At 38.5% G+C, this 17,912-nt stretch overlaps 1 protein-coding gene across 33 annotated transcripts in view; it reads right to left on the reverse strand.

Moving 5' to 3' along the window:
* Positions 1–17,912, reverse strand: part of NRCAM (neuronal cell adhesion molecule) — a 152,184-nt gene that overhangs the window by 90,407 nt on the left and 43,865 nt on the right. For 32 of the 33 annotated variants that reach the window (XM_039385392.1, XM_027710861.2, XM_039385391.1 and 29 more), the window contains exon 2: positions 15,165–15,259. The exons of the other annotated variant lie outside the window; for it this stretch is intronic. The gene's annotated coding sequence lies outside the window, so the exon portion shown is untranslated. The remainder of the gene's footprint in view (positions 1–15,164; positions 15,260–17,912) is intronic. 33 annotated transcript variants of the gene reach the window in all.

Consider the following 17,912-nt stretch of genomic DNA (forward strand, 5'->3'; position numbering starts at 1 on the left):
TGGATGTCCCATCCCTGAAGTGCTCTAAGCCAGGTTGGATGGGACTTAAAGAAACCTGGTCGTGTGGAAGGTGTCCCTGACCATGGCAGGGGGGTTGGAACTAGATGAGCTTTAAGGTCCCTTCTAAACCAAACCATTCTGTAATTCTATGAAAATTATTGTATACATAAATTTACTAACATTATATACTAATAGAATTAGTAATATATGTGTGTAAATATATTTACATACACACACATACACATGTGAAAATAATTTTTAGTCTGCTCTGTAACAAATTAGAGCCATATTTCTCAATTTAACCTGCAGCAGGTGGACCCAAAAAGGACTTTCTACTGTTCCCAGAGAGTCTGTCCATCCTTCTTCTAGGCAGTCATGATTTGCTTTAAAGGAATTACAGAAGGAAAAGCATTTTGTGAATAATCCACAGATTCTATTTTTACTGTATTTTGCCAGGCAGAATATTAAATTTCTTCTGTCATCTTGCCACTAGATTTCCTTGCAAAACTCTAGTATGAATTTTAATGCAAGAAAGATATATCCTCTTTCAAAACAACTTTTCTTTTTTAATTCATGGTTGCTTTGATGGCATTTCAAAAACTAATAAGTATACAGACAGATGACTAGATGATAGGTTTCAAAGAACTGTTTTTGCTTTCTGTGACTAAACATTTGACCGTTTTCTTCAAGAAATGTGTTTCCTGAATAACATTTTATAGAAATCTAACAACAAGAATTTATACTCCAAAGCTGTAAAAGCTAAAATCACATGAACGGTAATTATTTTAGAAACTAAGTGGCCATCAACATTTGTATATCCAGACTTTATTGTTTTGTTCTAGCACTGTGCACTGCCATTATCTATTCTTTCAGTAGTATTAAAAGGCTTTACAAACTGCTGATACTCAGTCATTTACTCTCCGGTGAAGCCAGAGAGCTTTACAACATTACCTGACCACATCACATTTCAAAAAACACTTAGCTACTGCAAAAGAGGGCTCCTGATGCCAGACAGATTACATTATTGAACCATTACAGTACTCAGTTCTGCTAAATTTTAGAAGGCCCATGAGGGTTCATGAATTCCAAAACAAAACCAAAAGTCTCTGTGGAATAAATACAAGATTACATACTCTTCAGCATGCATTATTTAACAATGTTTCTGCTTTGGATTTCACAAATCCTATATAGATTAACCATTTAATAAAAGTTTGAAAATGTAGATGGTCCATAGATGCTTTTGCAAATGTAGTAGTTTTTCCAGTTCACAAATTACTTACAAAGGTTGCAGAAAAAGGCTTAACTGGAGAATTTTCATATCACAAATTTTAGATTTCACCTTTTGCAACAGAGGGAATGCAATCCCTGGTGTTTAATTAGAAATTTGAAATCACCTACTACTTTAAATACTATTCTAATACTGATCCCAAGTGAATGCAAAGTGATACTGTAAGCATTTTCCCCCTCTGGTGATAGTGCCCACACAGCTCAATCTAGTACTTTACTTACCACGTTATAGGGTCAGTGAGATTTTACCTCAGCTCTGTTCAAAGCTGAGGTCCTTCTTCCAGCCTCTGCCTAATAAGTTTGTGGCCAAAACTTTTAGTTTTCTATCCTTAAACTCATACCTGCCAGACTAAGTTCCACTGGCACTTGGCAGTTCCAAATGCACTTGGCAAAACCACCCCTTACTCTTCATCAAGTTATACTGGCTTCTGGTCCACCACTGTAGGTCTGTGCCCATTTTAACTTCGTCACTACCATACTGCGGTTCTGCAAGGTTATAGACAACTGTCCTCTTCCAGCTGGCTCAATTAACAAAGGAATTAACAAGATTTAAACAAGTAAAATATCAAATGAGTGACTTAGCTGGCTGTCATGGGAAGGCAATACCCATCAGCAGGGAGAAAGTCAGGCAAGCTGATAGGCTGTAAGATCTTTTGCTGGTTCAGCTGTTGGAAGAACACCCATCTGCCTACACCTAATCTGAGAAGTCACGTGTTAGAAAGCAATTTTTATCGACACAGGATGTTGTGCTCCTTCAACTATTTTCTGTTGAGAATGAACGGTGAAGAATTATGGCATCATAGAAAGCAAAGGCTTCGTAACTGCTGTCTAGTGATAATGCCCAAATAAGGGCCAAGTGTATTTGCTGTACAAAAAGTCACTGTGTTGTCTTTTAACCCTAGCCAGCAGCCAAGCCCCTCACAGCTACTCACTCCCTCACCGGCAGGACTGGGGAGAGGATCGGAAGTGCAAAAGCCAGAAAACTCGCATGTTGAGATGAAGACAGTTTAGTACGGAAAGCAAAAGCCACGCAAAGCAAAACAAGGAATGAATTCACTGCTTCCCATGGTATAGGGATAGTTTCATTTTCAGAAGAATTTGTAATGGGAAAGCTAGGAACTCAGTTTTCGCTAGGAAGGCCTTCTTCCTAAATGGTTAGTTAGTATGGCCAGTCTTCGCGAATGAAGATTTGGGAAAGGTCATTACCCTTCGAGCCTGCGCAGTGGATTTTTTAGGTGAGACACAGTGTGCGCTGAACTGAGCCCACCCTTTAATCCTGAGGTTCAACTGCCGGGGCCGAGCGAAGCTCGGACGGTGGCAGTGAGGTCCTCAGGACGTAGGTTTGTTTAGAGTGACCTTCTCTTAGATGGATGGCCTTACAGGGCTGATGAGCTCCATCTGCCCGGGGTCCCTGACCGGGAATCGAACCCAGGCCGTGGCAGTGAGAATGCCGCATCCTAACCACTAGACCACCAGGGAACCCCCTCCTAAATGGCAACTCTTTCTCAAAGGCAGTTTCAATGCTTTCATCCCCCGCATAGCAAGAGAAGTTCTCAGCCTCTCTCTCTAATACGTGAGAGGACAGAGATAGCCCTAACACACACGTACATAGGCCTTGGGAAGGCGGGGGAGAAACAGAGAAGATAAAGAGGCCCTGAGAGGGTGGAAACTCAGCTTTTTCCCCTTGGGGCCCAATGTGCACAGCACCACTAAAAAGTGGTCCTTCCATCTGCAATAAACCTTTTTTTTTAACCTTCCACTGCCTTGGCATTCTTGGGAAGAATACCTATGTATGTTTTACCTTACACATGGGCAGGCAGGTGTTCATACATCTCTGATGAAGGCTTCATCATGCATAGCAGTTACTTGGGAAGACAAACACCATCACTCCAAATGTCTTCCCCCTTTCTCCTTTTCCCCCTCACTTTATATACTGATCATGATGTCATATGGCATGAAATATCCCTTTGGCCAGTTTGGGTCACCTGTCCCAGCTATGTCTCCTCCCAGCCTTCCACGCACCTCCTGTCTCCTCACCAGCATGGCAGTACAGAAAGCAGAAAAGGCCTTGGCTCTGTGTAAGCCTTGCTCAGCAATAATAAAAACACCTCTGTTATCATCACTGTGTTCAGCACAAATTTAAAACCCAGCCCCATACCAGCCACTGTGAAGAAAATTAACTCTACCCAAGCCCAAACTAGCACATACAGTGTCACAGAAAGCTTTTCATATCCTGCCATGGCCAGTCTCCTTTCAAATTAATTAAGCTGAAAAAAGCATAGGCATCTTTGTATGGATCTTCCTATCTGTAGACTAGTACAGATAGAGCTTCACAGAAATCAACTAGAGAAGTAAATCAAATATTCTGAATCTAATTCTGTCAGTTTTCATATACCACTATGAATGCAATCCCACCACAGACACCCAGTGGTAATGAATTATATCCTAACTTAGTAACATCCATAGGAATTCTGCTGCTAAGTTCAGTTAGACATCAATGCATCCAAACCAAATAACCAAACATGGGTGAGTACAAGTATCAAAGGAGCTACACACTCGGGTACAAAAGGGGTTCCTCCTGGAAACAAAATGAAACTTATCCTGAACTAATGTGATTTAAATTCAGGAGAAAAGTACAGATAGAGTAATTTGCTTTCCTAAGGTCTGTGAGAAGAAAGCAGGGTGCAACAGAGTGCCTGAGAGCAAGGGTGCTGTGCCAACCACATCTCACAGGTTCCACAGAGAAGCTACTGTCAGACACATGTCATATGCAGTTATTGTACTGAGCAGACAAGGATGGTAACTGCATGCATAACAGAGATAAGTGCTGACACCTGTCAAGGTACAAATGCACAGCCCACATATTGCCCTTACAGTCTGTTTGTGCCCTAAGCCGGTGTTCTCCTTAACCTTTCTCATACATGCTCAGTTCTCTGTACAACATCTCTTCTTTAAGGTTCCCTGAAGGCAAGACCTACAGCAGAGCCCTCCACTGAACAACAGCTGGAGGAAAAGAGCTGAACTTTTGTGAGAAGACGTGCAAGAATCACCGATGCAGTAACATTTGCTGTTACAATCTGAAATGGAGTGTTTGTATATTTGTTTAATTTGTACTTTTCCAAAAAAACCTTGTTCTTGACTGGTTAGCTTACTCCTCGCCAGAACCTATGCAACTCAGGGATATCCAATAACTCAGCAATGAACAAGATGAGAATATCAAATACTGTATGCAAGATCCCACTTGAACACCTTGGACAAAAAACCAAAAACAGGCACAGGCTTCCCACCACTGAAGACCATAAGAAAAATAATTCACACTGTTGTTTTTTGGCACCTATGTCCCCTATCACACTGAACTTGAAAGACATTTGTGCGGAGCATTCACAAAAGCTAGCAATCCCAGTGATAAAATACCTATCCCAATCAACAGAAACTACTGAAATGTTTAAAATTCTTTCTCCCTTAGAGTTCAAAGTACTGTTATATCAGCATGAAACCAGAAAATAGAGCTGCAAACCTGTTGCGCAGTGATAATACCATGACTTTGAGTATGGAAGAAGGATGCAGCAACATTTTGCACATTAGTGTGGTAGAATCACAGAATATGCTGAGTTGGAAGGGACCCACAAGGATCATCAAGTCCAACTCCTGGTCCTGCACAGGACAGTCCCAAGAATCACACCATGTGCCTGAGAGTATTATCCAAAAGCTTTTTGAACTCTGCCAGGCTTGGTGCTGTGATCACTTCCCTGAGAAGCTTGTTCCAGTGCTCATGCAACTATGGATAGGAGGAAACCTATATGGTAGGCTTTCTGCATTTCATGTGTAAGATAGCAAAAGGTCCTAATTATGAGACTCTCAGGAGTTTCTATTACTGCATAATATGGGCCATTCTGCCATCAAGAAAATCTAAAAAAACCCTGCTTCTATAAAACATCTACAGCAAGGAAGTATTAATAATAAGGAGTACACTATCTATCAAAGTGTAAGGTTGCCCTCTATTAGGAACCAGTACTCTGATACATTAGTTGATGTTTTGTGGAAGCTACTTCTGGTCCTTAAGAATGCTCAGTCCCGCTTGACAAACAGTAGATCCTGTTACAAGGTACTTGGAATACCTATGCATTCTCCTTGGACCTTTAAGGAAAACAGTTACATAAATGAAAAATATCTTCCATCAATGGCAAATTCTCCTCAACTTCGTACAGGTTATCTGCATGATTTTTGGAACAGCAACACGAACGAGCTCTCAAAATCCTTTTAATAACTTACTTTTTTGATACAAGTGAACAAGTATCAAACATCTTGAAAGGATTGCTTTGGTTTTAAAAAGAACAGGTGTGGATCCAGTTCCCTGATAGCTTAGGCAAAAGTTGTTAATCCCTTTTCCGCATGGATACCAAAAAATGAGTAAAAGAAAAATGTTCCATCAGTTTTTCTAGGTTTGTGTTAATTTTTAACTGATTAAACAAAGTGTACTTCTGCAGTGAGAAAATTGGTTTTACAAAACCTTCAGCTTAAATATTTTACTTATAAAGTAAAACAAAAGCTGGTAGCAGCATACATGTGAAAATGTTAAGAATCACAATCGTATTTCACACTAGATACTGTTTTGGGGGAACTCTGTTAGGAAAGGAACAAGAATCAAATAGTAACAGAAAAATAACTCTTTTATGGTTCTCAATAAATCCCATAACCACTTTTAATATCTGCAGGTTGCATGAATATCTTGTGTGTTTCCAGAATTTTATATCAACTAATAGAACTCATGAACATGTCACTTTTCCACATTCCTCAACCATCTCATTGTTCTGGAAAAGATCCCAAAGGCTGCAAAAGAACATATTACTGTCTCTATTCTTTCAACAGCAAACACTACGCTAACTGAATTGATGATATATGGAGAAGTATAGTGAAAAAAAAGTTAAAATACATGGTAATAAACTTAATCCAATTAATTTGCATGAACTGAAGTTGTCTGATTGTCCAGGGCTCTACAAACACTATGAGGCAACTCAAACTGCCTTGGGTCAATGTCTGCTATATGCCATTCCATATCATCACTCAATGTATGGCTCTACTTCATAACCTTTATAATTCCTTGAAAAACATTAATGGGTGGAAGCATGTCATTCTTCTGCAGGCTGCTGTTCTAGATGTAAAGGAGCCTCGATACCCTGAAAAATCTTTGTGGTCTGAGAGCTACCATTTCACATGGTGGATTGGAGAAACTTGTCTGAACACACTTGAACTGAACAGACATGACAGTTGGCAGTAGGTTATTTAAAATATACCGACAGGATTTAAATCTTCCTTGCAACATTTTTCTCTTTTGCCTGGCTAGAAAACATTCATTCCTGCCAGCCAAACATCCATTTTCCTTTGAAGTACTTCCTGAGAATTTAATTGCCCAGTAAATTGTGAACAAAACTTTCAAGTGTAGAACAGCCCTGAGAGACTCCAGAGGGAACAGCCTGTAATACTTAATTCATCTTTCCACACTCAGTGAGGAGGGCAGAGTTGTCCTCCAGTCATAAAAATCAATTTTTGACTGGACAAAGTTCACTGAGCAAAATACAGTCATATACAAGAAGTAGAAGCTCGCATCATTCTCAGTGGAATCTGAAGTCCCACTGGAGTAATACTCTGGAGAACTGGGATATTCAGATAATTAGTGGATCTAGTGATATAGGCACTACAACTCAAAATGTTTAATATTTCAAAATGTTTTTCTTTGACAATTGAGGTAATACTGAGATGCAGTAATGCCTAGCATGGTATGAATATTCTATCCGGTTTTTGTTGTTTGGAAACAAGTGTTTTACCAAAAAAAAAGTTTATGCTAGACTACAGGCTGTTAATCACTCATGAGACACTTTATTATTAAGATTTTAGTGAATATTTTTTATATTGTCAATTCAGAAGACTCAAGACTTGTAAATATTAGATATTCAGGCCTGCTAATGGTGTTGGAATACATTACCATGACGGGCTACTTTTAACAGCATTATTTAATTTTTAATTAAAAATAAGCTTTAAAACCATAGTGAAGCTAAATTGTTATGTTAAAGATTGATCTGACCTGCTTGCAGAGGCACATGTGATGCAGTCAGTGGAGGAATAGTTGGGGTACGCCAACAGTGCTCCCTCTGAAGCAAGAGACACTAAAGGTGCTTCTCCTCTGTCCCTGCTGAGCCTCTTAATTGCAAATAGGCTAAATTCCTCTACTGAAGAAGAAAAGAGCCACATGGACAACTGTTCTGAGATCAGGCACCAGCCTCATCCTCCTCTGAAGACAAGGGTCAGTGAGGAATTAATTCTGGGTGACACACATACAGCATCATGGAGCAGTGCAGGACTTAAAGAATAAATTCAGCTTCCACCTTGTTACTCTGAACAATTCTGTAAGTTTCAGGAGGTTAAAATAAATTTTCAGTTTATTCAGGAGTAACTGAGTCTCAGAAATCAGAAGCAACTCAGACCCCCGTGAATGAACTGGTATTTTTTCCTAGAGATATCTCAACAAAATACCCACTCTTTGCCTTTAGTCTTTCTATCTAAAGCACAGATCTAGATTTGCTAGCCTGTAACATCCCCAGCTTTTTAGAAATAAATCCATACATTCAAGATACCTCTTCATGTGTTACCAATTTGTAACACTGATAACATGAACGTCTTATTGCAGAGATGAACATGTAACTCAATCAATAACGCACAAATGACTCAATGTTTTTAGAATATGATTTTCTTGGTATAAATAATGCAAAAATAAAATTAAGTGCTACATTGTATCATTGATTTAAATAGTCACATGAATTTATACATAACACACTCGTGATGCAAAACACTAGAAAAATATTCAGATTGATTAAGGGTTATCTAGACTCCTCTACAAAAAGACATCAGCCTTCAACAAAGCCCTCCAGATATTAAAATGCACCACGTTTGCTGCCTTTATTACACTCATTACATTTTTCTGATGCATAAATCTATCCAGATTATCCCATAATATTATGTCTGTTCATTATATTTACTACCTCTTCTATAAATTTATAATAAAACCAAGAATTTGCATCTTCTCTTTTTCCTTTATTGTAAAGTTATAAAAAAATAGTGACTTAAAAACAAACTTATCCCTCTCCATGTTGAACTGTTATCCTTTGTCCTTTACATAGTGCTGTAATCTGTTCTGGTGGTCTTCTCCTAACTGACTTTTTAAGATCATCTTTTGTGTCATACAGTTTTTCTGAAATTATTATGTCCTTTTTTTCAGCTTGTTCGTTTACTACACACTACTGAAACTGTGAGCATGGGTTTACATCTTAGTTTTTCATAATGTATTGAGTCAGGGTGGTGCTCAGGCTTTGGTATATTCCTAATGCCAATTCCTAAAAACACAGGGGAAGGGAGAAAATTGACCGATAGATTTCTTCGAGGTGCACTACAAAAAGTCAAGAGGTGGCAGTGAGAAGTTACAGCAACGAAATGTTCTATCAGACTTAAATAAGGAATTTCCCAGGTAGAGCTGATAAGGATATACTACATTGCCCAAGGAGACTGCAGAATCTCAGTCCTTGGAGATTTTTAAAATGGAATGGGACAAAGCCCTGAATAATCTGTTCTGACTCTATAGTTTCCCTTGCTTTAAAGAGGAAGTTGGAGTGCATGACTTTCAGGTTCACCAGAAGACCGTAAAAACTAAATTACTTTATTATTCTACTAATTGCATAGCTTGAAGACTCTTTAAAAATCAATTTATATATTTGCCTTACAGAGTAACTGCAGTAAGTAAAAGCATGTGTAAAAGTTTCACCTAAGCTTTCACTGAAGCATCATTATTTTATGAGGGGAGAAGTTATTAACAAAACTATATGCACTTCATGCCTTCCAAAGTTGAGGAGGGCTTAAGTCACAACTGAAATTTATATGTACTTGCATAAAAAAAATAAAATCTCCATTTGGAGCTTAAAAATTGTGTCAGATTTATAAGTGTTACTGTTTTATTACCTCTCCTCTATTTCTCCTCCATGCTTCTTTATAAAACGAAGATACGCCCAAGCTGGTATTAATATATTGACTAAGAGAAAAGTAGATGTAATCTAGTAGTTGTTCTGTAATTAAAGCAGAATCAGCTACAGGGAGTACTGTCAACCGTTGGGAAGCTTGCAACTTGCTTTTGGTTATCTTTCTATCTAGTGACATACTCAGAAGATGTTTGATTTTATCACTTTAGAAGTACGTAACCAACTTCACAACATTTAAAATGGTTTTAATTGCTCTTCTTACTGATCCAGAAAGTTTCAAGTAAGTTTTCAGTGGTGAAGCGTTTACAAACTAAGGAAGGCTTGCATACTACTAGTCCTGTTTTCTTTCTAAGCTTGTACACTCAACAGTATATTTTAAAATAAAACTCTTGAACTTCAAGCACTCCTAAAAGCTAAACTTTGAAAGACACAAAAAGTGAGTTACAGATCTCTGGCAAGCAAAGTTTCAAGATCATTTGGGCATACTGAGCTCACTCTGGTGCAAACAGGAGGTTCCTTCTGAACGTCAAGGAAACAGTGTTTTTACTGTGAGGGTGACCAGAGGATCTCCAGAGGTTCCCTCCAAGTTCAGCCATTACATGATCTGCTAACCATGCATTTTGTTACAAATGTACAAACATTTGGAAATAAATACTGCTAACTGAAAAACCATTTTAACGGTGCATAGAAATACTTAATTCTGATAAAAGAATCCTGGATAGTAACAGCAAGGTATGTTCATTTGTTTTTCAAAGATCTTTATTAGTTCTATCTTTTTTCCATAGTTTCAATATCAAGAAGCAACACTAATGAAGTATTTCTCCTAAAGCTGCCCACTTCATACTAGCAACAGTATATTTCAAAATGGACAAAACCACTGAGAATGGGGGAAATAACGTTTTGACAGAAGGAATTATTCTAACTTGATCGAGAGAACTGGAAGAAGAACAGTTGAAAAAAGCAGTGAAATTCATAGGTTGAAGTTCCACAAACAAATGTTTCTACAGCTGCTCACTGACCTCCTATTCCCCCTCATTTTTAATTACTGCCACTTTCCCTACTCCTCATTAGCACTTATGCACCAACTCTTTTTTTTGCTTGCACAAAAAAGTACAAGTAGACGAGTTGAATTTCAAAAGAATTAAAATTACCAATCAAAAATCATGTTTCTTTTTAATTGGATCAATTTCCATTGATTAAACAACTATGCTCTTAACTACACTGAGGTACCCAAGCACCTGAAATGAGGTGGAATATCTCCATATCTTAAATATTTGTGCTTGCTGCCTTCTACACTTCACAGTGAGTCAGAATATTAGTGGAGGCATAAGCAGCAAAGAACAAAAATATGGCACTGAAATATATTCTGAAGATCTTTCACCATTGCTTTTCTTGCAGGAAGTTGAAAGCTCAGAAAATTTTCAAAGATACAGAAAAAAATTGAAGAAAACCTGGTTTAAAGTTTCTTTTTATTTCTATACTACCCCTCCTCTTTTAGTATTATGTTAAAAAAAAAGTTATAAAACGTTTATTTTTGCCATCTGTGGTTGCATGCATAATTACCACAGAAACAGACTCAAATATGCAATGATGTAGGAGTATGACTTTTATCCTGCATAAGTCATCGGCAAAAGTTCTTGTAAAAAGACTGTATACATCAGTAGTTGAGCAACTGAGGATTATGTATTTTCTTTACATGCTGTCCTTTTTTAGCATATTTGAAAAACACAGTTAGACAGTTAAAAAAGGAACAAGTGATGAAAGCGGTCCATTTAATTTACATATGAGGAAATCAGAGATTATAAAGTGAGAAAAAAAGCTGGGGAAAACCTAATGTTTTATATGAACATTAAAATTATTCTAGAAACCATACACTTACTACATTCGGGCAGGTTTCAATAGAACTAGAGCAGCTGTGACCCCTAAATAAGTTACAGCTACTTCTGTTTAAACTCTTTTTAGCTGTAAACAAATTTATGAAACCAGTTTATTATCACTAAATAAAAGCTTGGGGAGGCATTTTTTAATATAAATAAATTCATGTTTCTTCACAAATTAAACTAGCAGATTTCCCTTTATAGAGCCTTTCATTTTCCAATCTGTTAAAAAGGTCTCGGACTTCTAGAGGGAATTTCTGTCACTTAAAATACTTATATTTTCAGTCTTGCATAAGAAACTCTTTTCATCCTTTCTTGGCTAATGTTAAGAAACCACAGATCATTGAAATACGCTTCCCTTTTCCAGATGATTTCTCCTATCAAGTTTCCTAAATTTAACTAGATGATATACCAGTCTTGTTAGAATGAGGGCATTTTTCACAAAAAATTTTTAGAAGAAATAATGTAAATCTGAAAAATTGTACTCCTGTTATTATAAATAATTCCTCTGATTCCTACCAATTCATTTCCTTTCTTCTGTTTGTTTATCTTAGAGCAAACAGCTGTGAGACGCTGTGTCAAACCTTTTTTTCCTCTTTATTTTTCACTTCTGTCAGCAGGGCTTTTTGTTAGTAAGGACAGTGAGGAACACAGTTGCTGTAATGTTGACAGTAGCTACCTAGCTGACTTCCCACCACTTAAAATATTTTCAACATTGACTAAGTTTAAATAACTCTCTTCACACTTTTAAATATACACCACTGAAAAAGCCTTATTTTAGAAATACACATTCAAGTCAGCCAAAGCAAAAGTGACAATATTGTTTTAAACAAATGTTGAACGGGGGAGACATTGATTTCTCAGAACAACCCTGCCAGCAGCACCTGCTGGGACTGAGATACTCTGGGCAGAACAGACCGGCTAATGGCTGGCACAGTGGGTGACAGGAGAGCAGCAGATGTTGTTTATCTTGACTTTTGCAAGGCTTTTGACATGTCTCCCATAAGATCCCCACAGATAAACAGAAATGGACAGTGAGATGGGCTGAAATCTGGATGAACTTTTGGGCTCAAAGGGTTGCAATCAGCATGAAGTCCAGCTAGAGAAAAGAGTACAGAACTATGCTGCTGGTGGACCCCAGGGATCAGCACTAGGGCCAGTACCTTTTAACCACTTTACTAATGACCACTTCACAGTGCACTCTCAGTAAGTTTTCTGATGACACCAAATGGAAGGAGTGGCTGATGCACCAGCTGGTTGCACTGGCATTCAGATGGACCTTGAAAAGCCTAAGGCATAAACCAAAAGGAATACTATGAAGTTCAACAAAGGGAAATACAAAGTTCTGCACCTAGGGAGGCATAACCCCAAGCACCAGAACAGAATGAGGGATGATCAGCTGGGAAGTGGTTTTGCAAAAGAAACACCTGGGGGTCCTGGTGGGCTCCAAATAGATCATGAGCCAGCAGCGTACCCTTGAAGCAAGGAAGGTCATCAGCATCTTGTGCCGCATTAGGAAAAATGTTGCCAGTAGGTCCACCCTCCACTCAGCACTGCTGAGACACGTCTGGAGGGCTATGTCCACTCATGGCCTCCCCAGCACAAGCAAAACATAAGCATCCTATAAAGCAGTCCAGTGTAGGACTGCCAAGGCGATTAAGGGATTGGAGCATCTGACGTGGTGAGACTGAAAGCACTGGGACTCTAGCCTGGAAAAGGCTCCAGGAGATCTTCCAGGAGATCTTATCAATGTGTAGAAATACCTGAGGGGGACAGGGTAAACAACATTTCTCAGTGGTGCCCAGCAACACGGCAAAATGCAACGGGCACAAACTAAAACAGATTAAATTCTATCTGAACAAAAGAAAGCACTTTTTTACTCTATGGTAGTTCAAGCACTGGAAACAGCTGTCCAAGCAGCAAGTTGCTTTAGTTGATCCTGCTTTGGACAGCAGGGATGTTGGACTAGACAATCTCCAGACATCCTTTCCAACCCCGGGTATCCTATGGTTTTTTTGTGGAAGAGACAAAAGGAGGGAAACTACATCTGAGTAATGTGGACTATGGACTTAATATCAGTTGTTTTCTATGCAAACACCAAGCCTTCAATAAGATAAAACAATTCCCTTGTACATCAGTTGCTTGTGTCTGATTGCACTATATGAAGTCAAGTTGTTTATCTGACTTAGGAAAAGTCTCATTGTGCAGATACTACAAAACAAGCTCTTTTTCTCTCCCATGCGTTTCCTGATGGCCAAGCCTATAGATCTAACCAGTATGAGAACTACCTAACATAGAGAATAAGACAATACATTTGCTTTCACCAGTCAAATAAATCACCTTATTCTCTATTGCAATGTCCATTTGTATCAGCAGACTTCCGCCACTTTAATGGATTCCTTTGCCTCTCATCCAGTCAGTATTCAAGCAGTAAAGCTAGTTAAACCAAAACAGGGCAATGGGAAATCATCTTTCTCCTTTGATAAAGCCTATTCTCTCACATCAAAGTATTGACAGTTTTGTTTCACCACTGTAGGAAAAATGAGAGGAACCAAGAGAACGTCACAGAGAAAAGCTAGAACATCTCATTCATGAAGAGCAGGCACCTGTGCACTGACCCAATTAGGCATTCAAACACTTGTCACTTTGGAGCTGGCTGGTTGTCACTCATCCAAGTAGCCCCAGGGGATGTATTGTATGGTGGCATTCCCTGACAGGAGAACTGGAGCTATGGAGGCAATGAAGGCACAGTGATAGGGTGCCAGGATCCTGGTGAGTGAGAGCAGCCAGTAGCAAAGCCAAAGAACTTCAGAGCTTCCTTAACTTGATTACCATCCAAAAACCCTTTCAGAGTCTTCAATGGTCATCTTTTTTTCAGAGCAATCTAGTTTAAAAAGCTTACAGTAACAGTCCTCTTTCTTCAAAGATATATTTAACTCTTGAGTGACTAACACAAGAACCGTTTCAGAAGAGATAAAAACCAACCAAACAAAATATCTGCATTTCAGGGAGAGGATGCACTAAATATTACTTTTAGTAACACTGTCAGCATTTAATTCAGAAGTCAAAACATTTCAGTGACCATCTCCTCCCTTCTCTGTTTTAAACATATTACTGATGCTTTCAGATGCTCTGTCTGCTAGACCACAGAAATGAGGGATAAAACACTGCGCAGCCACCCACGCCTGCACACTACAAAAGACAGAAAAGGTCTGTTCTAGTAAACTACACACAATACTGTATTCAAGACCCCCAAATCATATTTGTAGTAAAAAAAAAAACAACCAGATACTAAAATACAGATGACTATTCAGCAGCTACTACTCACTTCGAGTAAAGCTATCTCTGTTCTTAAACTGAAAGAATTATGCAATTCAAACACAAGAGCAGAGGGGTTTGTAGGAGGATTGGGGTGGGGAGGGAAACAAAAGCTTACTTCAGAACTTCCAAAATGGGCATTTTAACCTTAGGACCTAAACCATGACAACAAAGACTTCATAATGTCCCCATCACTAAATCTGTAATCTATGCTAGAAGAAAAAACTTCCAATTTTCTTGTACAATATTTCACATTCCTTCCAAATCCATTTTTCCAGACTCACTTTTTACTAGTTGACTTGTCCTGACACCTGTTCTCTCTAGTAAGGAACATGAGACATGAGTAAGTCTACTTTCAATTATGTGAAGCTATGAAATACTTTTAGCTGCTTTTCTAGTTAACATATTTGATATGTGCCCTTCAGTTAAAAGCTGAGTTGAAATTAAAAAAATTATCTGAATCACAGACTGTTAACTCAAACAAACATGGAAATGTACGTAAATGCAGAACATGTTATATGACTACTCTGGATAGTAATTAACAGAAACTAAATTGAAAGATAGAAATGTAACAGACAGAAACTTAATGCCAGTAGTTTGGAGGTTTTTTTCCCAGATAACATGGGAAAATAGAATTTTGAGGGAAAAATTACCTTACCTTTGTACAAATAACTTCTGAGCAAGACGGTCTATCCTTTTTCTTTTCCTTCTTTCTTATCCCCTGTATGACAGGTCTTTATGTCACTGTTTTGCCTGAAAAAATAATATAGAACCTGAAATATTCATAGAGGCCAATAATCATGTTCACTGCTAAATTACAACAAATACTTCATATATGTCTTGATAAAGCCACAATACTAAATACAGTTAAGTCAAGTGGAATAGTAGAATATATATGTTAGGCCAAAGAAAAAATAAGAAGCATTAAAAACAAAAGCAGCTCCCTAGGTTTCAAAATCATGTTCTGCATTTGGGTCTCCAAAATAGCCAGTTACATTAGATCAAACCGGAGCACCCATACAGTTATCCAGGTTCACTGTACCATCAGTGATAAACAGTCAGTGCTCCACAAAGCTTGAGCAAGCCAATAGAGAAGCCTAACCACATCTTTTCAACGTCCAGTAACCCAACTTAAGGCACACTGGGTACCTCTTTCTCCTCAGGACTAAAGACTTCAGTGCTCTTTGGGATACAGATGCCAAAGCTTCTAAAGACACCTACTGGAAGAGGTCATAGCAGCTGACAGCAAACCTCTATTGCAGGAAAAGCCTTTGGTCACAGAACTTGTCCAGAAAGAGAGAGATGTGACTTATAGGCAACTTGTAATCTGTCTGATCTCCCACTTTCTAGGAGAATATCTTATATTCTAGTGAAAGGATGGGACTGACAAACACCTCCTAATTTAAAAGCACAAGATAAAGAGGAAACAGCAGGAGAGGTTTGTTTTGAATTCAGCTGCTCCTTTCCTTTATTTATTCACAAGAATTGTGCACCCAATTCCTCTTGTCCCTTACTTTTTGTTACTTTAACCTATTTTAAACACAGTTGGCTGAGAAGAAGTTTGCTTATCTTTCCATGGCAGTAATGCCTATGTGGAGTTGAACTTTCAAGTGAGCAAGGTTCAAGTAGGATCAGGAATTTTGCAAATGAACTTCAAAAATTTTCTAACTGAGGATTTCCCTTACAGTCTTTTAATTTTACAGCACATTTTGCTCACCTGCAAACTCAGCAATGCTTGCCATAATATGCAGTCCTTATTTCAGTGAACTGGTGCTGAACTGAAGCCAACAACAACAAATTAGCATCACTGCAGCACCTGTTATTGTGTGTACTGTACATAAAAGTCTATAGATTTTACCTGTAGGATAGTAATTAAAGTTCCTTGTTTACTTTTAACTGCAGATTGGCATTGTTTTGTAAGGTAAACCAGGAGAAACTGCAATATCTCAGCTTACAGCAGTGATACAGGAAGATCAGTTTAATTTCCCATCAAATTGATAATTCAATCATACAATTTCTTTCTGTATACTTTTAAAAGCCTTTTACTGTTAATTTGGTCTGCCAGTAGGCAAAACCTTAACTGTTGACTAGAAACTAGAACTCTCTTGTAGTTTTTTTTTCCAGTAACAGACAATGCTTCTCATCAACTGATTTTTATCATGCTCTTTTCAAAACAACTTGTTGCTCTTACATAATAAAGTACTGGAAATAATACATTATCTTTGTAACCTCAGGAGTTTTGGCATATATAATTTATTTCACTGGAGTGAAATTCACTTTTGAGATTCACTCCATTGCCTTCATCTTTATTCCAGCACTCAAATTGCTTGCAACCCCCGGCCTCTACATTCAGCTGGAACAGCTCCCTGCAAACCAGCAAGACCTTGATGAGCCAAAGTCAACACGGAACTTGCATGCAGCAGTGCTACATGCGTGCAACTCCTAATTGGCCACGGCACAGTCTGACAATGATCACACAGATCCTACTATATCCAGGTAACAGCTGCATCTACCCTGCCATTAACGCTGCTTCCTGGCTGGTTCAGTCCACCAACTCACTGTCTGCAAGACAAAACCAGAGCATGCTTTAGAGAATGTTCCAGCCCAAAAGAACCCTTCCAAACAACAGCATGGACAAGACTGCCTTAAGTTTTGATTTTCCACTCCAGACAGCCCTGCAATTCTCCCATGCCAGGCACTGCATCCTCAGCTGCAGCCTGCCTCTGCCTCCATGGAACACCCTGCAGCACCCCATGGATTTACAGTATTAGGCTGCACCATCATAACGTTGATGGGCTGCAACACAGACCTCACCATTCCGGGTACTCTGAACTAAAGGACACCAGCTACGTATTAGGGCTGTAGAAACACCACAGCACCCAGACAACACTCAGATCACAGCCAGGCTGCTTTTTCTAAAGCATTAAAATGCAGATGCAGACCAGCCTTTGCCAACCAGTCTACCCTGATGACAGGAATTTGTCCCTGACTTGTTATTACCAGTAAAGAACATCTGTAGCCTCAAGGGTGTTGTTTAAAAGTTAGGCATGATCTGAAACCCAGGGATGACTTGTGTAAGACCTCACGTAAAGCAGAAAACCACACCTCTGCTGACAGTGCAGGAAATCTTTTGCAGAATGCTAACACTCATTAAAAGAAGGAGAAAAACCTAATATGAAAGGAAAAATCAAGGAGGAGGGTAAAAAAAAAATGTTTTTTGAAAAAGTCTGCAGATTAGAGGAAATATGTTTTAAAATTTATTAGATATATTTGGGGTCATGTAATCTGCTTAGCCACTAGCATATTGTGGAAATGTAAAGCATACTTTTTACTTTTCTGCACTTGACATTATGCTATTGCATATTTATTAATTTAAAAATTTGCAAAAGAACTACAATTTACATAG

Source organism: Pipra filicauda, unplaced genomic scaffold (assembly GCF_003945595.2).
Source record: "Pipra filicauda isolate LSUMZ 115617 unplaced genomic scaffold, ASM394559v2 scaffold40_size4127951_pilon, whole genome shotgun sequence".
Lineage (NCBI taxonomy): Eukaryota > Metazoa > Chordata > Aves > Passeriformes > Pipridae > Pipra > Pipra filicauda.